This window comes from Pleurodeles waltl, chromosome 6, assembly GCF_031143425.1.
Source record: "Pleurodeles waltl isolate 20211129_DDA chromosome 6, aPleWal1.hap1.20221129, whole genome shotgun sequence".
NCBI lineage: Eukaryota > Metazoa > Chordata > Amphibia > Caudata > Salamandridae > Pleurodeles > Pleurodeles waltl.
The window spans coordinates 1,379,172,044-1,379,200,009 of NC_090445.1; the positions used below are offsets into that span (position 1 = coordinate 1,379,172,044).

Consider the following 27,966-nt stretch of genomic DNA (forward strand, 5'->3'; position numbering starts at 1 on the left):
ATGGCTGGCCTAACACTCTGTACAGAAATGCCAATATCGATAAAATACCTGATGTATCAACTACAAGTTGGACTCCCATACAGGTGACATATGATGTGTAGAATACAAGTCTGGGGTACAACCATGTGACTATTCAGACCCTATCACAGATGAACATCTGCAAACACGTATATATCACAACTATTCATACATCTAAGTGCATCTACAATGGCCTGCATAGCACACGTGACACATCCATAGTCAATCACTGAGTACAGTGTCAACTAATGAACTTCAGGAAGCCACATATTACATCATAGGCCACATACCAATCTACCAGACATGCAGTTCCAGTAGTTAGACTTCACAACATGATCAAAACACTATCACTCACACCATTCCACACACTTAATTACCTGTACGTAAGTCCTGACAACACACATCAGACGGAAATGACATGTACGCATACTGCACACATGCACCTACACGACTGCCATTGCACTGACAACATATCCCACTAGGAATATGCTTCAGGAATGATGATACAACTAAAAGTTTACATCACCATCTCATAGGTCATAAAATCCTTATCCTGTCCAAATTACACACATCAGATAGGCCAAGGGTAGCAGTCAATGTCCCACTTCATCAGAAGTGCCCCCAAACAACCATTGAGACATAATGTAGGCAGCAACTAAGCTAACTTGCACTGTAATTGGTAGGGCATTGGCAAACATGGCATTTACATTGTATAATGTGAAAGATCTGCCTAGGCACTTAACACCTCTAGAACAGTCCATTGAGTTGATGGTAATATCCCCACAAGTCAAGCACATGGAATTGCATAATGAGTCCAATTTAACCAAATCAGGCAACCAAATCATATTGTCCTACTATTGCTACCTTCACATACCCCATTGATTGAAGATGAACAGACAATGAGGCTACAACTACCATGCCATAAGTACAGTCCTACACAGGCCATATCTGTGTTTTAAATGAAATTGCTGCCTCACATGGAGTCTATACCTGTACCAGTACTAGACATATATAGTCCCTGTACCAACTATGAGAGTCAGCCAGGTAAAAATACAAGTGATCATTACAGATGGGAGTGGATAGACACCTTAGAGCCACCAATGCTCAAATGCAGATAGATGGACCAGGTCATACTCAATGGGTAGGGTGATTCACAAGCTTAATCCATAGAATAGGCAGGATGGAGTCACACATATGGCATAGTCTTTTGACCATCTCCACATGCAGACATGGAGATGTTAGGACGCAGGAGATGTAAATCTACTGATAGCAACCCATGAAGCCACAGCTACATTTAATACTCAGGCAAGGTCGGAACTACAGATGTCCACTAGTCTGCATACATGTTGCACTTACTACAGTGTCACCGAAGCTACAGTGAGGCAGCAAACACCATACATCCAGAGCCAATTACCAGGGTACAGTCAGTACTCACCCCCTTGTGGCTGCTCTGCTGCCCTGATACTCCCATCCACTTCAGGGTAGGTCACTGCCAAAATGTTGGCCATCGGGGGGGTCAGGGTCTGACAGGCACCCATCCCTTGTTGGGAGGACATCACCAGCTGGGCCTCCGTGGTCTTCCGGACCCAGTATCTCAGGTCCTCCCACCGCTTGCGGCAGTGGGTGCTCTGCTGGCTTTGGACCCCCAGGGTCCGCACGTGCTTGTCGATAGCACACCAGATCGCTTTCTTCTGATGGGCGTTCACCTGCATGGATGACACAGACAAAAGGAGAAATTCATGTACACATACACTATACCAACAGGAGTGGACACTACACATCTGCCACAGCAAGTGCCCACACATACCCATCCTGTCTGTTCACACGTCTTCACTTAATGCCCTCTGCATGCATATACTCCCTCACCAGTACACTTGCCCGAATCAACATCACACGCAACCCCCATCACAAATGAATATTGCATAGGAATCACCTTCTCCTCTTGTGCCCCATATAGCTGTCCATACAGGGGTAGGACCTCCTCCACCAGCTTCTTCAGCGCTTCCGGCGTGAAGGCAAGGGCCCGATCACCTGCAGGACATGGCATGATGGCTCCCAGAGGCAGTACACATCAGCTCACATCGTGGAGGTCTTGTTAGCAACAGTGTCAGGAGTCAAGTGGGCAAGGCTGCAGCAAATGGTGGTCATGGCTGCCATGTACAGGACCATCACTGCCAGCAGTCATTACCATTGGCCCCAGTCTGCCACAGGCAGCAATGTTAAGCAGTGACAAGGTGCATGGCTTTTGCGTCCGCCTACCACCATGATGACTTCCGCTGGCAGACTTGGGTTACTTCCAACTGTCCACTACGTCAGGATAGGCATCTGCCATTTTGTGCACAGAGAGTCGATGGATGTGCCTAAATAAGTGCGCCATACACATGCTAGGCCAAATGGAGGTGTAACCCTATATTGTGCCGTCATGGTAGTGCTTCTGTTTGCGACATTCTTATCACAATGACGTAATGTGGCTGTATAATTGTTGATAGCCATGTTAAGATACTCGGAAGCACATAGTCAACGGCTATAGATTGGTGGATTCCAATACATATTGTTTGATCAGTACAAGACAGCTCAGTCAGCACACATGTTCAATGACACGTGACATAGACTTTTATGATATGGGACACATTCCTCATGTGGTAGGTGCGATTGATGGCACCCATGTAGCCCTGTTCCCTCCCAGTGCCAATGAACAGGTGTATAGAAACGGAAAGAACTACCACTCCATAAATATTCAGGTGGTTTGTCTGGCAGACCAGTACATCTCACAAGTCACTGCCAAGTTTCCTGGATCTGTGCATGACTCCTACATTGTAAGGAATAGCAATGTTCCACAGATGATTGCACCACTACACACAGAGAAGGCTTAGCTCCTTGGTATGTATGGATATTGATGTGTTTCACTGTTATGGCATGTCATCACCTTCTGCACAGTTGCTGTACCTGTAATTTCACTGGTCCTACATTTGTGCACACAGGTGACTCTGGATTCCAAACCTTCCTTGGCTGTTGACACCAGTGAGGTACCCTGCCACAGAAGGGGATCTCGGTTTCAGTGAGGCTCACGGGAGGACGAGGCGTGTAATAAAGTGAACATTTGGCATACCGAAGGCCAGATTCAGGTGCCTGGACCTATCTGGAGGTGCCCTCCTCTACTCTCCCCAAAAGGTATGCCAAGTCATCATTGCCTGCTCCACAATCTAGCCCTGAGACCCCAGATACAATTGCTAGCTGATGAGGGTAAGGCAGCTGGACCAGTGGCTGGAAATGCTGAAATTTCAAGTGATGAGGAGCCAGAGCAAGAAGATGCAGCTGACTCTGGGACTGAGCTCATCAATCAGTACTTCCAGTGACAAACAGGTATGTTGAGTGGGATTGTTCAAGTCCTGTATGTCCACATTCGTTGGTGACAATAGTCCTCCTGACGTGATTCATCAGTGGGGGTTTAATGTGGTCCTATCCCTATGTGTGAGCTGTTGAAGCTTGCTGATAGAATGTAAGGTGCACAGTAAAAGTGGTTCAGTTTGAACATGTGTTCTCACTGCAGTTTCCTATATTAAGTTCTCAATTGGACAGACCAGTAATGAGCTATGTGTCCTGCAGTCTCCTGTTCTCATGTCATTCCACACACTGACTGTGGCATTTAAATCTGTGATTCTGCTACCTTTGGTTTGAGGCAATCGTAGTCATTAGCCATTGGTAAATGATTACTGAAATGAGGGTTGTACATGACAGATGGCTGGTAAGGTGACGTGTGAATTTCTTTATCTGGTGATGTATAGGTAATATCTGGGGGCCCCTGCTTAAGAGGTACACTAGAGTGGGCGCGACATCTATGACCTGCATATGTGTGGGCCTGGATTTCAACACCTCTCACATCTGTCCTGGACATATCTGTTGTAATGTGTCTCCTGCTGAGGGTGCCTCTGTCTGCTGTCCATTACACTGCTTGTTCGATGTAGGGGACATTACCGCAACACAGTTGGCAAGCATCACAATTTTTGATGTTTTATCAATGACACATATAGAGTAGCTGTGTTCAATGGTGTTTATTGTGCATATCATGATTGTGAAAGGCAAAATTAAGGTGCTCAAATTGTCCAAAGGGTGATGAGTGAGGTCATGGTATATGGAATCATCAGAGTAGCTGCTACAGCAGTTGGTTGCACAGGACAAGTGCCCGTGTGCCATTGGAAAATGGAGTAATGTCACTGAAAAGTCAACAGGGTGTCTCATTAGCAAACAGGGTAGACAAATCAGGTGAGGATCACTATCTATCAGTGGTTTAGGTTATGCATCTGCTCCAGACGGTTGTCTGGGTGGGCGTCTACATTTGCGGGGGTTATTCAGCTACAGAGGGAGGGCTTTCTGAGGCCGCTGTTGTAGATTGGTCAGATGTTAGGTTTCTATTGGAAGGGGCCTGATGGTGGGCCGAGGAAGCACGCAGGGTGCTGCTGATGTCCCTCAGCACCCCTGCAATGGAGGCCATGGTGGCATTGTGTGCCTGACACTGCTGCATGACCGCCTGGTGGTATTCCATTTGCATCCTTTGATTTTCCCCCAACATGGTGATAATCTGGCCCATCCTGTCCTGGGATTGTTGATTGTTGGTATACTACCAGGACTTGGGAGATGGTTTCCTGGTCAGTGGAGTCCCTGGGAGGGGGGGGCTCCTCTGGCCCACAGCTTCCCTGCCACACCCCTTCCCCCAAGGTGCCTGTGCCCCTGGCACGGTATGCCCACTCCCAGTGTTAGCAGAACCTTCATTGTCTGGGGTTTGATGGGTCGATTCAGGTCCCTGTACTGTGGGGCACACAGTATTTTGAACAGTCTTTGGGACACAGGTTTGGGGACAAAGGGTTGGCTGTGACGTTGTAGCTATAGGGTTGGGCGGAATAGATGTGGGCAGGGTGAGCCAGGAGGAAGTCGTAGACTGACCAGGAGTCCCAGATGAGCTAGGTAGGTCGTCGGTGTCCTCACTGGGGCGTTAGTTGGAGGAGAGCCTCAGCAGCTAAGGGTTTAAATTATAGTCTGGCATCAACATCAAGCGCTGTACATTTTTTATGTTTATTAAATTTTTATTTTACTAAGAAAAAAATTACAGTAAATTAAGTATTTATCTAATGGCAATCCAATAAAAGAGATAATATATAATAGCTTAGTTAAAGACAGATTATTAAAATACTGTATAGGTCAGAACCATGCTATGTGAGAAAAGGAACATAAGAATAAAGGAATAAAAGGAAACAGTAATTAATGCAGGGCAAGGTAAGAAAATAGGGAAAAGATGTAATTAAATGTCTCAAAACGCATACCTTACAGTAATAATATCACAATAGTAATGTAAACAAAATATGAAATATTTTCTTATATGACTGCAATCTCCATCAGATAATGTTTTCAAGGGGGTTTATCAACTTCAGAATTTGCCATCCATTGTGCTGTAGAAGGCAAGGATGATTTAAGTATTCTTTCATAGCTAACAACAATTTGCTATTTTTCATGAGCCTCTGGATCAAAGGATAATTCATTGTATTCATTTTATGCGCATAACATATTCCATTGCACTATGCATTATTGGAAAGTTTGAAACCGTCTTCCCAGTTCAGTGAGATTTGTTGCAACCCAGTTGTAATCAAAATATCCGGTAATTTGCCCTTTCAATGGAAGATATTGAAATTCATGAGCTAGGCTACCAAGGAAATATGTTGCAAAAATAGGAGCATTAGTCTGCAATATAACATTAATATTTTCCCTGAAAAGTTTCCAGAATTGATGAACTAAACTACATTTAAAAACTGTATGTGTGAAAGTACTATGAGAGTGCTACATTCAAAAACCATATGTGAGAAAGTACTACGAGAGTCATAAGAGAGACTGAACATCAACTAGAAATGGACATTAGAACATTACATTTATTAATAGAAAGTGGATTAAAATATAAGCTGCTGTAAATAAAAGAATATAGTTTCAGTGATAGGCACGTGAGATTGATATAAACTGTATCCCTATTTTTCCTCCATATTGAGGGTGAAAAAATATTTTTTAAGGCCGGTCTCCTGCTCGCCTCTACTTTGAATGTAACACCATTTTTAACATAGTTCAATAATGAATATCATGCCAAAGTTTTGGAGGGTAAATTAAATTTACATACATTAGTAACTCCGCAGAGGGCTACACAGCATTTACATAGGTGTCTCCTGTAAGGAATTAAAAACTATTTTCTATTAATATACTGTGTTGTTTTAAACAATACTTTGGTGTAATATATTTGTATTGTAGTTAAGCAAAAGTAAAATTTTCACCATTATGAAAGAGCAGATTAACCAGAAAATGCCTCTGTCAGCCCAATTATTCCAGAAAATAGTTTTACTATTGATTTTAATTTATTTATTGTACCAGATAGGTGAAGCTTTTAGTGTCTTGTTCCAACCTGTTCTGTCCTTAGAAACAAGTGTTTGATGCATTCAACACATGGGTAAAGCGAAATTGTTTTTTCTGTGAAATATAAATACAATAAAATCAGACAAAGAAAAGGCAGGAATGAAGGATCTCTCCAAATTTGGTCAAATCAGAGATTCAGTGAAAAAAGTGACTTTGTTAACCCAAGCCATAGTTGATAAAGGGAAAAAGCATTGTGTTAACAAGACAAATTATGGAAATTAACCCCTTAATTTTTTTCCGGTAATTATAAGTTATACAGTGCTACTGTATGTTTTTCCCCCATAAAATTAATAATTAAATATCTATCTTTTTACAGATTTTTGCAAATTAACGGGTAACATGGAAAGGGATTATAAAATTATAGGTGAAATCATCATTTTAAGAAAATCAAATCTGTTCCACCCAGAAAGGTATACTGGAGACCATTTGCTAACTGAAGTGTTTTTTTCCCCAAAAGGTATTGTAAGTCAGATTTTAAAGTTTGATTGTAAGATCTAGGGAACCAAACACCTGCACGTTTATTTTTTCCTTACACCAAATTAAATCAGTTTAAAAAAATATCTTGGAAAAAACTGTTTAAATGGAAACCTCTAATATGATTGGATTAAGCTTATTCCCAGAAACAAAAGAAAATGTTCCAACCTCCTCATACAAAACTATTAAGGTACTGTCAGGGTTGTGTTTTAAAGCAGTATGTCAGCCACTTAACCAGAGTATTTTGTATAGGGCCAAAAGGAACCCTTCAATGTTTTATTTTGTTGGATCCTGGTTAGAAGAGGTTCAAAAGATAACATTTAAAGAAGAGGAGACAAAGGACAACCTTGCCTTGTTTCACTTTAAGTAGAAAATAGAGAATAAATGATAATAATAATAAAATGTGAGGAACACAGAGTTTTATACAACAAATAAATCATATTTTAAAATTTAGAGCCTCAGCCATGCCATTTCAAGGCCCTTCACATAAAATTCCAGGTAAGGCATTCAAATGATTCATCGGCATCCAAAGATAACGCTTTAAAGGGAGATTTCATCATATTTGTTTTGCTGATACAATTTAATAAAACTGTTGAACTGTCTGAGGCAATCCTTTCCTTTACAAGCCCTACTTTCTCTGGTGTAATGAAATTAGGGTCGCACACCAAAGTATACAAAAAAGTGATTTTTAGAAATGGGGTCTCTAGTTGGCAGTCGGTTTGCACCCTGGCCAAGTAGGGACCCTCACTCTAGTCAGGATAATGGAGATACCCGCTCAGATAACCCCTGCTCACCCCCTTGGTAGCTTGGCACGAGCAGTCAGGCTTATCCCAGAAGCCATATGTAAAACATTTGCACATAACACACAGTAACACAGTGAAACACTATAAAAGGACACAACACCAGTTTTGGAAAAATAGCCAATATTTATTTGTGTAAAACAAGACCAAAACGAGAAAATTCCAAAATACAGTTCTAAAGATATGAAGTTTCTAAATTTTAACTTAAAAATACAGTTCCTTGAAGTCGATAGCTCCACCTTTAACATACAATGCACCCTGCCCATGGGACTACCTAGGGCCTACCTTAAGGGTGCCTTACATGTACTAAAAGGGAAGGTTTAGCACTTGCCAAGTCGAATTGGCAGTTTAAAACTGCACACTCACACACTGAAGTGGCAGGTCTGAGCCATGTTTACAGGGCTTCTCATGTAGGTGGCACAATCAGTGCTGCTGGCCCACTGGTAGCATTTGATTTACACGTCCCACGCACCTCTAGTGCACTGTACTAGGGACTTACCAGTAAATCAATAATGGATAAACCAATCAACAGTACAATTTATATAGGGCACACTTGCACTTTAGCACTGATTAGCAATGGTAAAGTGTGCAGAGACAATAAACCAGCAAAAACAGAGTCCAGTACACCTTACAAACAGGAGGTCAGAAGGCAAAAAGACAGGGGAAGCATGCCAAAAAGCCGCCAGGTCTAACAGTGATGGATAGAATCCTTAAGTTAATCCCAGCCACTGATAATTACTCAGATGCATCCCAGTCCATTGCTATTTTGCACACCATGCCACCTCAAGTTGGACCCAGATATATATGTAAATCATACTCGCCCCTGCTCCATTGAGAACAGTCCAGCCGGAACTGGTAAAAGGCATGCCCCACATGGTCACTGTGCCATTGGAATCCAGCTATACGTGCTGATGAGTCCATAATAAGGGCAAAATCGGTCCTGGGTTGCTTCGATTCCAGTTCGAGGAGGACCTCCCCTGGTAGTTCAGGCTGCCCTGCACCCAGTGGAGCAGGGTCAAGGCTGATTTGCATAAGGCTGGGTCCAGACAGAGGTGGCATGATGTGCAGAAAATAATGTATTGTGATGTGGTCCCGTGCGATCGCCAGTGGCTGAGATTAATACAAGCAGTCCATACATCACTTTGTTTTCTGATGCCCCAAGTACGAAGGGCATGGATAGAATCTGAAAAAAACTGGGACATCATCTGAAATCCAAATGCATTTTGTTTCAGAATGCAACAAATTAGGGAACTTTTTACTAGAAAATGTTTTTATTTTCCACGTGAAAAGTGTACCAGCGAATAACATGTAAACTCTGATTTACCAGGATTACAATTTCTCCATGGCTCTGAAAGTGTATCACTTTTGTTAAACAGTTTGTACATTTTATTAATTAAATGTAGTATCCAATTTCCGGCCAAAAAAGCAATCTAATAGCAGCCCGACTACGAATAAATTGTCATCATTCTAGTGCTTTAATTCCTCATTCATAGAACAGCAAGAACCAAATTAACATTATTAGAACTGTATGTATGTATGTATTCATAATAATGGGAGCCCATTGTAAAATTAGTAAAACACCATCTATCTTTAAACTATGATCTTGTACAACCCACAAAAATATGGAGAGTACTATAAATAATACAGCAACCTTATTCTTTTCTTGCAAAGCTGTAGATTAAACAATATTACTCAGCCAATTTATTTTCTAATTTTTGGATTCAGCATCATTTAAATTAGTTTATTGGAATAATGTAAAATCAGCATTTAATCTGCAAAGATGAGGTAATACTCTGACATTTAACCAGGTTGTGGGACCTTTAATATTTCAGGAAATTATGCGGACTATCTCATAACACGAATAAATGACAAAAAATGGTACATTGCTTTCAGATGCCAAATAGCATTGTAAAGTGAAAGACACTTATAAAGTGCATAGGAAGAGCAAATCAAAGAACAAATCAAATAGGACAATAGGAAGTCTGATATCTGTATATAGATATAACAAAGGTTACCCTGAGACCAAACATAATTACTGTGAAGCAAAGTGGATACCACAGAAAGCAGCTAGTTAAGTTCCTACTGTAAGAGATGGAGATTTTCACCAGTGAACCTAATAGAATGCAATACAAACTTTATGAGGGAGACACAAACCTTAAAGGAAGGAAGAGATTTAACTAGATTATTTTGTATTCCATATGTGAACTAAGCCGTTTACATGGAAGGAAGAACAAACTGCTTACATTGTTACATTTAAAACATGATATATAGCTTGAAATTTTAAAAACCTTTTATAAAGAATATCCAGGCCATCATTTTTTTTCAAAGATTTATTCCTTATTTTTAATAAGGTCACAGAAAGTAATACTTTCATTTTTATCTATAAATTTGAAAAAGAAAAAGAAACAGGACCACATCTAATGTTGAGATTCCTTAATGCTGGTCACCAGTCCAAAATTTAGTTTCATCTTGCAGCTGTAGCTCTTGCAACATCTTGAACAATAAAATATATTCTGGACATTCCATCTCAAATTCTTCTATTTTCCATCTTAACTTTTAAGAGAGGAGTATATTTAAAATGGTGATATCTGTGTTTAGAGTTGCTTATACTACTAATAGCATTTTCCCCTAATTGTATGAGCTTTCTGGGTGTTGCCCATTGCTACTTCGGGCTTGTCTAATACCTGTGAAAAAAACAGATGCCAGGAATTAAGATATGTTGCCTCTTACTGAATATTCCAAAAATCATAAACCTTTGTTATTCTATGCTTTCAGTTCTCTAGTTCTTCAAGTTGCAGCTTAAATGAAGATATTTCTTTGCCTTTTTGACTAAGATAGGTATTTCATCATGTGCATTGTTGATCCTTTGCTCCATTTCTGAAAGTTACCCTTCTACAACAGACAAGGGGGGGTGATTAAGAGTTTTGCGGCCGGAAAAACCTGACAGACAAACTTCCGATGAGGAGACCACCATGGTGCTGGGGGGGCTCCCCACTGGACCCATTATGAGTTTTCCACTGGCAGCAGACTCTTCTCCACATAGAGCTGAGTCCAGTGTCGTCGCACAGGGCCCCCCCTTGCACCCTTGGAATGGGCTTTGTCTGCCTAGCAGACAGTGCGCAATCCAACGGTGCTGGAGTTGGGGGCCCCTGCAGTGCCCATGACAATGTTTTGGGCTGTGCAGGGGCTCTTCTGTAGCCCCCAGGACTTTTCTCCTTCAGCCTTTTCATGGTGGTTGAACTGCCATGACAAGGCTGGCGGAGAACATTGTTGTCATCAGCACAGCGGCGCTGTGGCTGATTACAACCACTACTGCCGTCATCCCGTCAGGATCAAATATCCATGGTGGAGACGGAGATCTTTTAGCGGTCCGACCGCCAGGGTCGTAATGTGGTGGTCGGAACACCACACCCACGGCGGTCCGACCTCCACCGCGAGTCTGGTGCTCTTCGGACCGCCAGACTCATAATAAGGCCCAATATGTCATCTTGCCTTGGCAGAGCTTTGCCATTCTCCTCCATAAATGGGTGAAGTCCGCCATTCTTTTCAAATAAAGCTTACAAAGATAGGTTATCAGACATTTTGACAGAAAATAATTTTTTTTTTTGGGGGGGGGGCGTTACTTGACTGCAGCAGAGTTGAGAAATACATATTTCTTATTTTGGCTAGAATTCAAATACTCTAACAAGACTTGTTTGATGTGGTTACTTTAAAGAATGAAGGGCTCATGCTTAGAGATCGTTTTGGGGCAGCATTTTGAAGACCTGAAAGATAAATATTTTTATTTCAAATTATAGAAAGCTTCCTGCTTCTTCCCATACGATTATATAATTCACCAAAATAGAACTAATATTAGTTTAGCCTCAAACAGCAACCCAGACACAATTAAATACTGAAGATTGGGAAGACGAGTCATAGAAACAAGCAAACCAGCTTATAACAGTTTTGAGGAAGACGATAAATACACAGTATTCTTCATACAGAACCCTTTAGTGTCAAAGACGCTCTTCATAATGAACTGCATATACAAAATGGTATTCCTTTAAAATATAATTAGTCCATTGTATGTTATTCAATATTTAAAACTGTTAGCTGTTCAAATAAACTTTCATACCCTGCGTTCTTCTCAGAACGCTTGCTCACTTGATGCTGTTTTACATAAACAGGCAGAACATTATCTCCTTTAATGATTAACAGTAGATTTCTCAGCTGAGGAAAATACTTATTTCGTGCTTTACTGAGTGTGGCATGATTTAAAAACACATGATGATGGACACATTACCTCCTTGTCTTTTTCTTTGTCCCTTTACTTAATTAATAAGGGGAGGAGAGGCAAAAGAAAAGTCCCCTGAAATGTATCCCCACTAACCCCTAGTGTGCCCCGTCCCTGGTTTAGCTCCTGAAAAGGGACTGGTTCAGCTACAACTTCCTGTTATATTTTCTAAGGCAGGCTCCCTATGCTCTGAAAAGGTGGAACTCTTTCTCTCTTTACTTCAATATGCTTGGTGTGAGGAAAGTGGTTTACTAAATGGTGTGGTTTGGTGACCTCACCGTGTAATAGTCAATTCCGTATCAGGTTCAGTCAGGTTCATTTGTGGGAGCTTAACTCAGTTCTGGATAGCTGTGGCTCACAGCAGACAATCTTTATCAAAGGAACAAGTGTAAAGCATTAAGAAGTACAGAACCAGTTGAATAAGTAGAAATCGCAACACAGTAAAAAGTCAACAATGATTTATAAAACAAAAAGTTGTATTTTTGTCTTTAAATAGATACCGCAACACAAAAATCCATTAGGGGTTCTGGAGTTATAAATTCTCGAAACAACAAATCACAGCTTTTCACTCAATGCAGTAAATTGTTGTTGTCTACTGTGACTCATGTTTTAAGGTTAGCCACAGCAAGTGACTTGAAAACAGATACATGGGCACTCTTGTGGTGACTAACAATGACAGAGAGCCACTTACAAGAACCAGTCATGTCAGTTACCTCCAAGTTTAAGCAGTCTCCAGTCCAGTTCCAGGTTCTATGAGCAAACCACCAAAAAGGCGGAGTGGACCTGATGCAGTGTATACAGGAAGCGGAAGTTTCTCAAGGATGTTGAGCTGGTGTTGGTGGGGTGGGGGACCTCCTTTGGCCACCCCTTAATCCTTGAGCATGTGGGATATGGGGTGCCAACTTTGTGTTTAGTTGTTGCTCTCCCTCTAAGTCCTGGTGGTCAGCATAATTTTAGTTGCCACTGGTCTACTGGTCTCCGTTTACAGCAAAACCGGCATTTCCCTTTAACCTGCAGTAACTTCCGTTCTGGGCAACTAAACTGCACTCAGATGATTCTCCCGGGTCTAGCAGACTAGAGTACAAACTTTGAGGGTCGGAAATCTAACTCCCGGGCTGCACCTTGTTGTCCAACATTGATCAGGATGCTAAGCACTGGGCTTTCAAAGGTGTGAGTTTCTCAGCTTTTATGGTCATGTGGTTGTATCAGGGAGTCAGCCAACTGATTATTGGAGTCATTTCCTTTGTTTTAGCTTGGGGATGACTTTACCACAAGAGGAACACCACAGGCACAGTCCTTTCTGTGCTAGCCCAAGATGCAGCAGGTCGAGTCAAGTCTTTAGTACAGCCTTTCTTTGCTGGGTCCAAGGAACAGCAGGGCAATCCTTCTCGGTCCTTTCTCCTGTGCATGCGTGATCTGAGGCAAGTGTGCCAGAAGCGCTGCTTTTATGCCCACTACGAGCCTAGGGGATTGTGGAATCTAACTAACCAATGGATTTCCATGTCCGCTTCCGTTTGATGATGACTTCTTGTGAAGTGTGGGATCTAGCTAGCTAAGACTGCATTATTCTGCCCGCACTGAACATGGTAAAACCCTTCTCTTGGTGTGTGGCGCTCCCTAGCCCAACCCAGAGGTGTGGCTACCTGTGGGGCTACATGTCCTCTAAAAACTTGTTTTGACCACAGGTTCTCTTGGCCTGAAATGACAGCCTGTCTGCTAAAAGAAAGGAGCAGTCCCTCTAGTGTGTGACTACCAATTGCTCCTCAAAGGTGGCTTACCCTTTAAAGCTCGCCTTTTGGGCAAGCACCCACTCTGGCCATTCTGCCATGAGGAGGTCACGCCTCTACTCTTGTCAGGTCCTTTGTTTCTTTGCTTCGTGTCTTGCCAGAAGTGCAGAAGGCTGTCTCAAGGACAACAGCTTGTGTGCAACCGTAAAAATGTACATAGAACTTTAGGCAAAGAAGTGGCAACTTACAGATGTTGCTAATTGTACAAAAGTTACATTCAATTTGACTTGAGCAATAAGTTGGGTTTAATATAACAGTTTGTTTTGTATAGTTAAGTACCATGTTTAGCAGTCCCATTGGGAAAAGCGCTCGCCCCGAAGTGGGGGTGCGCAGACCGTTAGGGGTCGGGCCTCCAAGGCCCTGGGGCACTCCCCCCTTTTGTCTGGTCGGCCCTCTCGCTAGGGGTACGTGGAATCGGCCGCGTTTCCGCCCTCGCACCTCGCGAGGTGTTTGGGGTGCGGAAGTAGGCAGGGGGGGCATGTCGTGGGGCCGACGTTGGTCACTGGGGCCGGTTCCGGCCGCCGCATACCAGTGGGAGGCTATTAAGAGCCCCCCCAAAGAAGGCTAGTCCTTCTTTACCCGCGTGCGACGGCCGGGACCTGCACAGGTGACTCTTGGCAGAATGCTGTATCAGACCTAAAGCGTCCGGTGGATTCACTGATGGCAGCGCATACTTCGGTCCCTTTACAGCCTGCAAACAGTAGCTCGAGCGCCACCCCGGCTCCGAGCGCTGGTCTCCCTTCTCCCCCTGGGGTTCTAAACGTCTTGCCCAACACCAGCAAGGTTCTGGATCAGGTCAACCGTACTAAGGAGGGGACTACAGACTCGTTACTATCCAGACCAGGTAAGCTGGCAGCTCACGTTAGTGCTGAAGTTAAGGAGAAGATATGGAAGGGGGAATTTGTGGACATTTTTTCATTGATAAGGGCAAAAAGAAGGGAGGTGGAAGTGAAGGAGAAAGAAAATAAGTCATCTTTCTATGGGGAAAGAAAGCCCAAAGTTGAGGAGAGCATCACAAATTGGCTGTTTGGTTTCAACGTTTTTATGTCCGTCCTGCTGGAGAAAAATCCAGAGTTGGGCACCTCCTTGATTGATTACACGAATAAAATTATGAAAGCTCAACATACATATGGGGGGATGGCCTCGTTAGAATACCATAGAGATTTTCGTGGGGCTAAGGTTGAGGACCCATCCATCGGGTGGGATCAGACTGAGGTGCATGTCTGGCTTGAATGCGTTAACAACAAGGTCTCAGGGAAGCTGCCCTTTCGGCCTCAGCTGTCAGGTGAGAAGAAAGGGTCATGCTGGGCTTTCAACAGGAAGATGTGTACACGTCCCACTGGAACCTGCAAATTCAGACATAATTGTTCCTTTTACGGTCACCCCTCCCACCCTGAATCAAAGTGTATCAAGAAATCAAAAGAGCGGGGGAAAGACTCTGTTAAATCATCAAATTGAACACCCCCTGCCCTCCCCGGTTAGATTAGAGGCGTTATGCCACTGGTCAGTGGCGGCCGGCAGCTTTAGGAGGGGGGGGGGCAGGGCACACACACACACACACACACACGCACATCCATTAACACACAGACACGCAAGCACATCCATTAACAACACTCATACCATTCAAACATGCACGCACGCACCAAACATTCATTTTAAAAAATCACATACATACACACACACACACTTACCTTCGTCCTCCAGGTCCCAGGAGGGTTGGGACTGCTGCCTTCCCTCATTGGCTGACCTGGTCAGCCAGTGAGGGAAGGCAGCAGTCCCAGCCTCGTCACAGAGTGGGATGGGGTCAGTGAGACTGCTGACCCCACCCCACTCTATGACGAAGTGTCACTGATTGACACTATTGCTGGGCACTTCTGGGCTTAAACTGAAGCGCCCAGGGAGAGTGTCAATTGGTGACACTTTCCTCGTCACCCAGGGGAGGGCCTCGAGGCACCTTTGCTGGGCTGAGGAGGTCACACCCATAGGAGCTGTGATCTTCTCAGCCCAGCAAAGTTCAGCTCAGGCAGCCAGGAGTCTGCGCAAATCACCCGTGTCTGCTCTTGGCTGCCTGACCTGAACATGAACAGTGTCTGTCAGGCTGACCTTTGTTCAGCCTGACAGACACTCTTCATGGGGGGCAAAAGGTGGGGGGGGGCGTGGCCCCTCCGCCCTAAAGGACGGGCCGCCACTGCCCCTGGTTGCAGGCTTACCCTTCATTGGATTCGGCACTGGTACTTCTTCACGGGTTTTCCTCCGGTTTCCGGATTCCCGCCCCCAACGTTTCCCCCGTAAGTCACTGTAGGAACCTAATATCTGCTTCCCAGAACACTGCAGTGGTAGCCAAAAAATTGGAGAAGGAGAGGGCCCTGGGCAGGCTTGCCGGCCCTTTCAAACGCACACTGCTAGCTGGTTTTGTGTGTTCCCCATTGGGAGTAGTGCCTAAAAAAGAGCCAGGAAAATTCAGGCTGATTCACAATTTGTCTGCCCCTCGGGGGTCGTCGGTCAACGATGCCATTGATCCCCAGCTTTGCTCGGTCCGCTATGCATCGGTAGACAACGCCATAGATAAAGTGAGGGCGTTGGGCCGGGGGGCTTTGTTGGCAAAAACCGACATTGAATCGGCCTTCCGCCTGCTTCCCGTCCATCCCGCCGACTACCATCTATTGGGTTTCCAATTCCGGGGTGAATATTTTTATGACCAATGCATGCCCATGGGTTGTAGTATATCATGCAGTTATTTTGAACAATTCAGCACCTTTCTGCAGTGGGTTTTCTCTATGCGTACTGGTCACCGTGAGATCATCCGTTACTTAGATGACTTCCTGGTTCTGGGTACCCCGAGCTCTGACAGGTGCAGTTGGGGCCTGCGGGCATTGATCACTTTATTCGAGGAATTTGGGGTACCTTTGGCACCGGAAAAAACGGTTGGCCCTTCTACCTGCATCACTTTTCTGGGAATTGAAATCGACTCAATGGCAGGGGAGTGTCGCTTGCCCGGGGATAAGTTGCTGGCTTTTAAAGAGCCCATCCGTGCTGTATTGTCCCAAGAGAAGGTGACCCTGCACCAATTACAGGTTTTAGTGGGCCAGCTGAATTTTGCTCTGAGAATCATACCCATGGGCCGCCCCTTTTCCAGGTCAATAGCTCGCTCAATAGCGGGACTGAAGGAGAAACATCACCACACCCGTTTGTCTAGAGAAGTTAGGGACGACTTAAGATTATGGGACCTGTTTCTCAGGACTTTCAATGGGTCTGTCATTTGGCCACAAAAAGCGATACCCAGCCCCACGCTGGGCCTTTACACTGACTCCGCAGGGAGCATTGGTTTCGGCGCCATTTTGGGCACATTATGGTGTAGAACAGACTGGCCTGAAGAATGGGCTGGATGGGGGTGGACCAAGAATATAGCCTTTCTGGAATTATTTCCAATAGTGGTTGCCGTAAACATCTGGGCGGAGGAGTTAAGAAACAGGGTTGTAGTCTTTTGGTCTGACAATATGGCGGTGGTAGAGGTTATTAACCGCCAAGGGGCATCCTGCCCTTTGGTATTGCGCCTGTTGAAACACCTGATTCTAGCTTGTCTTCAGCATAATATTACGTTCAAGGCGAAACATGTGCCTGGGGTCCATAACAATGCAGCTGACGCACTGTCTCGCTCGTTAATGCAGGATTTTATGCAGTATCACCCTCAGGCGAGGGAGAAGATGACTGAGTTCCCAGAATCTCTGTGGAAGATTGGTGCCCCACCCTCCCCGACTTAGTAGCGTCGTCCCTGGCGCCACGCACAAAAACAGCTTATGAGAACAGTTTTTTCCTTTACAGGCGATTTTTGCACTCTCGGCGTATTGCGGATACATTTTCTGAGACAGCAGTGGGGGTATTTCTGCAACACTTACGAAATACAGGGCGCCCGGTGTCTTGCGCGAAGGCCCACTTGGCGGCGATACGCTTCTTTGCAAAAATCCGCAATTTGGAAGGGCCACTGAATACGTTTACTTTAAGACAGGCCCTAGTGGGTTGGGCCAGGAGTTCCCCCGGTAGCACAGATGCTAGGCGTCCCGTCACCACCCCTCTGTTGGAAAAACTCTTAAAGGCACTACAAGTAATCTGCTCTTCCCCAGCAGAGGCGGCGATCTTCTCCGCGGCATTCGCTTTGGCTTTGTACGGGCCTGTTCGCATTAGCGAGTTGGTGGGCTCTTCCAGGGGGGACCATCTTGGGGGTTTGCAGCAGAGCGACGTGCTGGTATGCGCCGGGTCACTATCCATAACACTGCGCAAATCCAAGACGGACCAGCTCAGGAAAGGGACGTGCATCACGCTATATGTGGCGCCTGGCTCCCCCGTCTGCCCTGTGACACTTACAAACAGTTATCTGGCAGTCCGTCCTACAGGCTCTCCGGCCTTGTTTGTCCACCCCGGCGGGGAAAGCCTTTCACGCTACCAGTTCTCGGAAGTTTTTAAGTTAGCCCTGAAAGCAATTGGGGTGGACCCCAAAGGGTACTCTTCACATTCATTTAGAATAGGGGCAGCCACGGTAGCGGCGGCAGCGGGCCTTCCAGCGTCCGCGGTAAAAAGCATAGGTCGTTGGTCTTCGGAGTGTTACAGGCGATACATCAGGCCAGACTTGGTGTAATGGTAATTCAGATGCTCGTTGGTGATGTCTCACGCTCCTATCTCTTTTCTTTCAGTTCAATGTCTCAACGCGTGGTCTGGGTTTTGGGGCATTCATTTGTTCGTCGGGCGGTGTACCGGTTGCAACAGCTCCGTGGGTCGAAGCCAGCAGACATGCAGAGCATCGCATTTCGCTGGTGCGGCATTGGTGGAGGAGGCATCACGCAATTACAACATCTGGTCAATATGGCGGGAGGATGTGGGGGACTGCAGTCTCCGGATCTAATCATCATTCACTTGGGGGGCAACGATTTGGTCCGTTTAGGTCGGAAGGCCCTGAGGGAGACGGTATTCCTGGAAATCACCAGGGTGGCAAAGCAATTCCCAGCGGCAGCATTTGCCTGGTCTCACATGGTACCACGTCGTAAATGGGGACCGGGGATAAGATCTAGGACCATCAACGTGTCAGTACGCCGGCTTAACGCCGAGATGGCAAAATTGTGCCCAGGACCAGGGCGCCTATGGAACATCCCCCACAAACTGTTGAAGGGTGCCCACATGTTTCATTAGGACCAGGTGCATCTATCTGATCAGGGAACCGATCAATTTATCTGTGACATATGGGGTTTTTCCCGCAGCCTCTTTTTGGGAGGGGGGCAGGGGGGGCGAAGGACCTTTTGGGCCCTGGTCGCCCTTGTGGCAGAAATTGAGATATAAATGTGACTAGAAACAATCGGAGGGGGTCCCCAAGGTGGGGCCCCCGGGAGGACATCTGGGATGGGATCCTGAAGTTCTGAGCCAACCAGCGCATGTATACACCAGATCAGGGGGTAAGAGACCTCAGATCACTGGGGGGAACATAGGGCTTCAGCTCTTAGCTCCTCCCATTACACCCCAGGGCTGATTGGTGGTTGAAGGGGGGGGGGCGGAACCCTAAGCAGGAGGACAAGGTACTGTGTAGTCAGGGTAACCGCCCCTCCTACGGATACAGGTGAGGCACAGGTCACCTGTGTGGTCCAATGGTGGTTCAGGACAGGAAGGGATCCTGTCAGGTTGATTTACGGTCACAATAAATTCTCGTTAACATGTAAATAAAAATGTTTGCTTAAATGATTCATTTTTGCTACACTTGCTATGAACCGTTGTACTTGTTGAGTTATGATATGTTTTTAATATAACTTTAAAAATAAATATAACCTCTTCCAACGATAAGAATTTGTCGCTCTGGGTATTCCTGGCGGGGGGAGCTGGGGCCGTTTTGGAGGCCTCCGGACCCTATGGAAGTTAGCACTGCTGAGTTGTCAGCACGTAACTCCATACTTGCAAATGGGGCTCCTAGGTGGGCCTTAGTTTGCGATCTTGATCTGTTCATTGATATTGGCAAGACCATTCCCTTTTCAGGAGCCATGCAAGGGGCTGGTCATGCTAAGGGTGGTGGTGGCACTACCTTTCAGGGGAATAATTTTAAGAAAGTTTTTTATGGGGTGCTTGATTGGTAGAGGCAGGACCCTCCTCTCCTCATTATGTAAGCTTTAGGATGTGAAAGGAACAGGCATAGTAATTGAGATTACTTGAAAGTAATCTAAACATTAATCACCTCGGCTTGTCTACAAGAACATGATGGGTGCAACCTCTTTCTAAGAATAAACATATTGTCTTTTCATAAAAGAGCCAAGGAAATGTTCAGGATGTATTCGCCTGCCGAGATAATTGCGGCCTATAGGTTTCCTATGGCTTCACCTTCCTTATGTGTGCTTATAAGGTCTGTGCGTCCTTACGCTTCACAGCGAAGTCTTGTTTTGCTACAACAGTCTTCCAGGGCACCCAACCCATGCCGCAGTGAATAATTTGTAAGTAAAACGTTCCTGTGCCCAAGGCTCTCTTCCTAAGCACGCGGCTAATGCAGTTAAATGTGCGAGCACAGAATACTGGGGCAGCATAAACCTAAAGCCTTCTCAGGCCTCTTTAATCCATTTACAGCCACTCCCGGCCCCTTCAGCGCACTCTCGCAGCTTTCTGCTTCCTCCCATTGTGATCTTTTTCGTGTTTCTTTGCTCCGTCTTTCCCATATGTGTCTTTTGCTCGCATTAATTGCCTGATGCAGAAAAATACGTGTTGGACCTCAAAAATAAGGGCTGGCAACCACTTGCTCAAATTAAGCACTGATGTCCACCCACTCCTTTCATTCCATGTCGAGTTTAAATGTGTGTTTGCCATCGCCAATTCAGGGATCACCACCGCTATATAATGTGCGTTATTATAACAGCGCACCTCCAAGGCTCAAAATTGGTGCCCCTTGAACTAATAGCCTCCATCCTGTCTTGCAATTCTTGAAGGCAACCAACCTTTTTGAGATGTTGACATCTTCGTGGTACTTCATTTCTAAAGTCAATGCTATACATATTTCTCAGAGGTTTGAGGTTAATTTCCTACCAACAAAAAACACACTTTATCGGGATTAAACATGTTTTTTGGGGGGGGGCACCCATGTTTGCTTCCTATTGAAATCAGTTGTAGATGTTCAAATCAGGTAGGTAGTTTCGGGGTGAGGTGGGAGAGAGGTTGTTTGGCCTGTTACACTCCCCATATTCATTCTTGGTTTAGTTGTTGGGCCTGGGGGCTCTGGGTCGGTTATATCTGCTGATTAATCTCGTTCTTCTCATTTTACTAAGAGGTTTTAACTTTTTTATGTTTGGACCTGAAACATAAGGTCATAAAGTAAGCAAACGATGACTGGGAAAGGAGGCCAATTAATTCTAAATAAACCAAAGCCGCCAAAGAAATGTCACGTTTTGGTGAGATGAGTATTGTCAAATCGTAAGGGGCCTATGTGGTATTTTCGACTGCGGTCATCTTGTATATCGTCCTTTAAGGAGTTTTTTAAGCACTGAGGCTGCAATTTGATGGAAAGTGTCCTGCACCGCCCTGCTGCCCTTTCAAAGCATCCCGTCCGGCTTGTCATGCAAGCTCGTTATTTCCCTTTAAGCCATATCACCTATACGGCAGTGCTTCCAGGGGGGAAGGTTGGTATTTGGTCCCGTCAGGCGACCGAGGCTCTAGATCCCGAGCTGGAGGGCAGAACTGTGGAGACCTGCGGCGACCTGCGGCTGTACGTTTGGCAGTAGAAAGAGATAACCGTGACTGGAGTGCAGAGGGTCCCTCGCATCTCTGGGCCCGGTGCCGCTGCGCCCGCTCTCCCCCTGTTCCGCTGTGCGCATCAGCCGTGACAGCCGCTTTACCGGTCCCGGAGCAGGTGTGCCGAGTGTGCTTTCTAGGCGTGGCACGGACGCTAAACCGGTAGTGCAGGTGTGCGTGGGAGGGAAGCCGCCTGCCCTGGAAGCCTCGCAGTCCGAGAGCTGACGGCGTCGCTGGAGCAGAGGAGGCTGAAGGAGCCGGGCGAAGTCCGGAAGACTGTCGTAGGCCCCAGCCGTGCTCCCCCAGGTAACCGCCCAGCGTGGGGTGTGAGCGTTTCTGTTTCTATAAGAGTTGGGAAGGGGGAGTCGCCAGTCAGCTGATCCTCTGGAATAAATAGGTGTGCGAAAACAGGGGCCGCACTACCTCTCCCCCAGGCCGTCGCTTCCGGAGGAAGGTGTCCCAGGGGTAAAGGAGATGTGTACTTACCGATACCGTGTTCAGTGGCACATGAGGGTTTGTCTCGAGTTCACAGTGGGAACGTGAGGGGTTGCCAGGGCTGGCGCAGACAGATGCACAACTGGCAGCATTCGTGAACACTTAAACGGGCGGTATAAAGAAAACATCGCGGAATTTAATTTCAGTTGTTTTGCTTGCATTGCAATTGTGAAATTATTACATACAAGAGAACTAACATAAACAAAAAACTGTTTGCTTAAATCGGTAGTCTCCCGTTTATAGTTGGGCAAATTGCAGATTTGTCAATGTCGGACTTGCCCCTCTCTGCCAGGGGCGTAATACAAGCTCCTGCAGTGTAGTGGGACTGCCAGCCCTTCGAGAGAAAAAGGTGGTGGCATTGAACCCAAGGCCACTGAATCACTGAGAAGTAGGGGAAAGTCGGGGTCCCTCTTCACATTCTGCAGGGCAGTGGACATCATTCGGATTACGCTGCTGCCTCTGCCTTATCAGCCCATCACATGAACCACCGTGTTTTTTTACACGTGGAAGCTTTGTTTTAAGTCCTGCTGAAGTTTAGCAACTTGGGTGCCTGAGAGAGGTTATTTCAAGAAGTGCGCGGACTCCAGAATGATAGGATTAAACAGGGGACCTCAGTTCCTCGGCCAAACTTTTACTGGTTTTAGAAAATAACCGAATCCTTCAAGAACAGCCTGGATAATGCTTATGCTGCCCTGAAAGTAGGTGACTGAGCGTGGCATGGTGGGTGGTTCAGGCCGCAGGAAGTGGACGAGTTGTGTGTACAAGTCTCCACCTCGGGGGAAATGTTTTAACTGTGTAAGATTCACGGGCCATATCTGTGTGAGGGTGATTTAATATGGGCGAGGCCGCCCTTTTTAAAAAGCATCTGGGTGGGTTGAGTGGATGGGCTCAGATATAGGATGACCACCTCGCTTCATGTCAGGACGCAGCTTACTTGAAGGGTTTGAGAAGGGCTTCTGGCAAGGTCGAACCGGCCGTAACGGGCATCGGATATGTCTCCTTAGTGAGGGGGGGGGGGGGGGGGGGGGGAATTGGGGGAGGATTTGTTGTAGAATGCAAAGTTTTTGGCATGTTTTAAAAAAAAAATTGGGGGAGAGGCAAACTCTCCAGGCTCATTTGTAGGGGTCATGCTCAGTCGCTAAGCACCTCAGAGGGGCTGGTCTGACACAATTCGCCCGTCAGGGCTGCTTTGGGTTCCCAATCTGGTTTCTGGCCTTTTGTGTAAAATACTTCAGCCTCTCTCTGGCTCTGTGTGGAAAAAATAATCCATTCCTGGTATTATAGTCTAACTCGCCTGATTATTTGATGGTGAAAAGCCCAGGACTGGAAATCGTTTCGTTACTGTCATTGAGTGAGGTGGTCCCCCCACGTGGATTCTTTCCGACGAGGAAATTAGGAGATTGTACTAGACATTTAGTGAACTGCGACCACCCGTGTCTATACCTGGCCCTCATACTCACATTATTAACATTAGGAAAAAAAATATTAGTTTCTCAACATCAGTATTTTCAACAATGACTGTAAAAAACATTTCTGTAACCACGGTCAGCGAGGACGCTCCTGTTTGGATTTACACGTTTAACGTTATTTACTTTCCTGAGACTATTTGCTTTTATCAGTATATTGTTGTTCAGTAGTTTTTTCATGCAGCGTATTACTTTTCTTTTGTGGGTAGTGTGAACTGGATTGCCCCTGGGTGTCTGAGTACCTTTGTAGTGAGCCGTGATTGAGAGCTCTGCAGTTGAGTCTGAAGGCATTGCGAGTGTCTCACAGTGCTTCCAGTGGATCACAAATAGGCTCAGAATACAAGCTCATCAAGTCCGGGGCCCCCTCTGCAGAACGCACAGAACAATGGTCTTGTGTGCCAAGTGTAATTGTGATTCTGTGCAAAAGTGAGTGAAGAAGGTACAAAGCTGTTGAAATATTGACAAAGCGAAATTAAGACCATGCAGTACTTGAAAGTAAATGAATGTGTTGTGTGTGAAGGGAAGGAGGTGCACAGAGTTACGTGCTTAAGGAGAGACTAACAAAAGTGTGTGAAAGCAGGACACAAGATGTGAAATATACAGATGGAGGGGTTTAATAGAAATCTTGGCGGAAAAGGAGCTTGTCTAACAGTGAGAGACTAGGGAAGTAAGAGTTGTGAAGGGAGGAACCGGAGTGCTTGAGATACTCAGAAAACTGCTCCAAAATCTTTAGTAATGTTTAATTCAGAGTACCATACTTACAGAATTGAAACATCTTCCATTCTGTTTATTTACAGCGGTTTCATTCTTTTTCATTTATTTGATACTGTTAACAAACATTGATAAAGCCAGAAGGTCTGACTTGTTTTAGGCACATGACCGTTACTGTGTGATATATCCAGATTCACTAACCAAAATTTCAGAGAGGCACTCAAATACTAATGAGGTGGCATGCTGTGTGAAACACTGGACGTTAGCTTACATGTTTAAGCCACAGCTTTAAACACATACGTCATGCTTCATGGAAAAAGTTACATGTCTTTGTTCACTGCTTTTTTCAGCGCCTTGACCCTCACAGGTGAGTAGCTGCAATTTACAAAAACTTATCGATTGACTGATTTTATAGACTGCCTCTTTTTCATTCAACTAAATGACCTGGGAGCACAACATGGGCGCCTGAACGTCTTTTTTTGTGGACTAATTGGGCAAGCAGGGCAGGCCTGACATCACTTGCCTACATGAATCTGACAACATAGCTCTGCTTTGGTGGGGTGCCAACACTGGTCCTGAAGTTCTTTCTGCCTTGGTTACAAATTGACTTCCTATTTTTAAAATTTACATTGCACTATTAAGGAAATTAACAGTAACATGTGCAAGGTTTATAAAGATTCAGCAGTCACGTAAAATATTCCACCATACACACTCATGCTGAGGTTATATGACAGGCAATGATGCGCTAGACATTAAACAAGATTTGGCATAGCCGTAGGTTTGGTGTTGGCTGCCATCATTTTGGCTTTCTCAGTGCTGGTTTTGCCATGGTTTTTTAGAAAACATTTTTTGTTTGCTTTGAATCTGCTGTGCCCTACCTAATTTAACAAAAATGTACATTACCATAGTTTTCCCTGTCACTGAAAGGAACTGCTTTGTGTGTGGATGTGCTTCTTATGAAAGAGCTGAATGCGATATCTCACAGTGAAATTAGCCAATGACATAGCTGCAGCACATCAAACAGTTGTTCCAAGACATGATGGATGGCAGATGTCTCCAACTGGTCGATCACAAGAAAATTAAAATTACACGTTTTATGGAATCCGTGTAAACCTAAAGTTAACTCTTCATTTAAACTTTCTTCCTTTTCAAGGTGGTGCATTTACACAGAATAGGCATCTTGCTCCCAGTGGTTGGAAGACACAACGCCATATTTATAACTGAAAAATACAGCCATTTTTTAAAATGGGAAACATTTAAAGGACAGAAAAATGTTCCAATATTATGAACATTTTGGCAAAACATTTTTTGACACTAAGTTTCACCCATTTAAAACAATGATTGTGTTTGTGTTATATATGTAACCGTGCAATTTATGGTGAAAGATAGGTTCTGTGCCACAATTACATATGACACAGGCTCCCAGTCACCCATACATCATATTCACATATACATGTTCAACCAACCTTGCAGACAACACACTCCCTGACACACATTGTTACCCTGTCATAGTGCCCCTAGTCGAAGTATTTTCTTCAAACTATATTATCTGTCTCTGTGGACATTAAGCTTAAGGTAAATGAAGCTGGACATGGGGGTGTCTGGTAGAAATCCACAAGTTGCTTGCCCTTCCGTAGCTCACAATGAGTTTCACCGATCAAAAGTTGCTTGCACTGCAGAAAAGGTTGGAGACCCTTGATGTATGCTGCAGTGAGTGGAGGAGAACTGTGAATGACACATTAATATAATAGACCTATGGACGCAGAGGACCGGCAGAATAGCCATGCAAGTATTATTAGTATTATGTTATAAATCTAATTTTAGTAAAATCAAAATATCTTGGCTAAACCCAGATCTAAAAGATTGCCTTAAGAAGCTGTGCAATGTTATTGCCACATTCTAAACTTCAGTCATAAGTTGATCACAAAATCTTGTATACCTTGCCACTATATTTTGTGCATCACTGACATAATTTCGGGTTTTAATCAGCACAGTGAAGGAGCTGTATAACTCCATGGGTGCTATATGAAATCAACAATTCAGCTAAGTAATGCCACCTGCATAAATGTGGAAGGCCATTTTAATACCGTTTTTTTGTACACCATTTTTACAATCGAAGTAATACTTGGGCTTAGAACTTACTCAAAGCAAACACTTGTTACAACAGTATGTTTCTGAGAATGTTTAAGAGGGGCCACCCAGTAAATGGTGTCCCAATAGCTCTTAAAAGCCACACTTTAATCCTCAATCAAAGAAGCGTTCTAGAATACTTGTTAGTGATTAAGGGTGATGCATTACCGAGTAAAACCAACCGTTTTTTGAACTAGATGGGCTGCTTAAATGTACTTTTAAGTGTCACTGAGGAAATAAAATGTGCTGCATTTTTTATGGCAATGATGTTGTGGGTTAAGAGCTGATGAACGTCTTACCTGTAACTTCTGTACACGTCAATAGCGGCCTTGAGCAGCTAATGACAAGTTACAGAAACACAAACCCGGACAATAAAATATTCAGTCTGGGAGGATATGATTTCTTTCGATTTTGCCGTCCCAGGCAGTTAGTTATCCAGCTATGCCAGGTTTTGGGGCTAGCTCCGTGATAGGTTTCTTGAAGGATATGGTTTCATTGCAAATCCACTGGTACTTATATGAAGCATGTAGGGAGAGGAAATACTGCCATGAAACGGTCAGTGCTGGTATCTTCATGAAATGGTTGGTGCTGAGGTGGGCGGTGTTCTGGGGACCTGGCCCGGGCCAGCAAGGCCCTTGCAACAGGTTTTACTGGAATTCGTGTTCCCTAAACGCCCTTGTTAACTCATTTAGGTCTCAGGATGCTGATCTAGCTGACTGGAAACGCCACACGTGCATAGAGTACCCCGTGGGGGCGAAGGGGTAGAGGACTGGTTTCACCCTTCGTTTGGGCTTCCCTGTGAGCGCTGGAAGATGTCACAACTGTGTTACCGCTCCCTGAAGAGGGTGAGAAGCAAGGAAGCCTGCGTTTTCATTGACACCTTTGGCACGTTTTAACCCTTTACCTGCTAAGGCTTTTCTCCCATCAGTGCAGCGCTCTTTTCTTTATGTTTGGGGCACTCGCATTTAAGCCTTCATAAATTATTTTCCTTAAAAGATATGAAGCCCAGATTTGCTTCGTTTTCCACATATGTTTGGGATTCAAAAGGTACACAAGTGTCGTATATTTCCCTTGAGAGACCTGAGAAAATAGCCAACATATAAGTTTTTTGTGGAAAAATGGGAAATAAGTGCTGTGCAAGAAATTGTATGCCATTTTAGTTTAATTAAAAATGGCATCACGAAAAGGTTTACGGTGCTACATCGCTATCCTCCCAGCTTTCATGAACAAGCAGAGTGGACCACAGTGACCCCAGGTTTTGCATTTTTCTAACTGATAATTCATTTTTACTACTTTTGTTGTTTCAGCCTACCTGCTGTGTGTGGTAGAAATAGGTGTGAACCTTGAAAGCTATACATTTGTGAAAAGTAGACCGAATTCAGAAAGGAGTCATTTGTGTAAATCGCTCATGGGTTTCTGAAACAAAATAATTGTTGAATTAAAAACATGATGTAAAAAAAAGCAGACAACGTTTATCTGTATTTTTTTGTCCCAAAAAATTATTTTTATTATTTTTTGTGTAAAAATTATAGCAAACAGTTTTGCCCGTCAGACCCTTCTGATTACGGCAATGTGTAGTATTTGTTGGTTGTCTAAAAACATTGATATGCAGAGCTAAC

General features: G+C 44.6%; 1 protein-coding gene across 7 annotated transcripts in view; it reads left to right on the forward strand.

Moving 5' to 3' along the window:
• Positions 1 to 27,966, forward strand: part of ATP13A2 (ATPase cation transporting 13A2) — a 671,851-nt gene that overhangs the window by 181,612 nt on the left and 462,273 nt on the right. For 2 of the 7 annotated variants that reach the window (XM_069240695.1, XM_069240696.1), the window contains exon 1: positions 21,552 to 21,851. The exons of 4 other annotated variants lie outside the window; for them this stretch is intronic. The gene's annotated coding sequence lies outside the window, so the exon portion shown is untranslated. Of the gene's footprint in view, positions 1 to 21,551; positions 21,852 to 27,141; positions 27,193 to 27,966 lie in introns of those variants that run through there. One more of the 7 variants, XM_069240697.1, reaches the window with a different exon arrangement.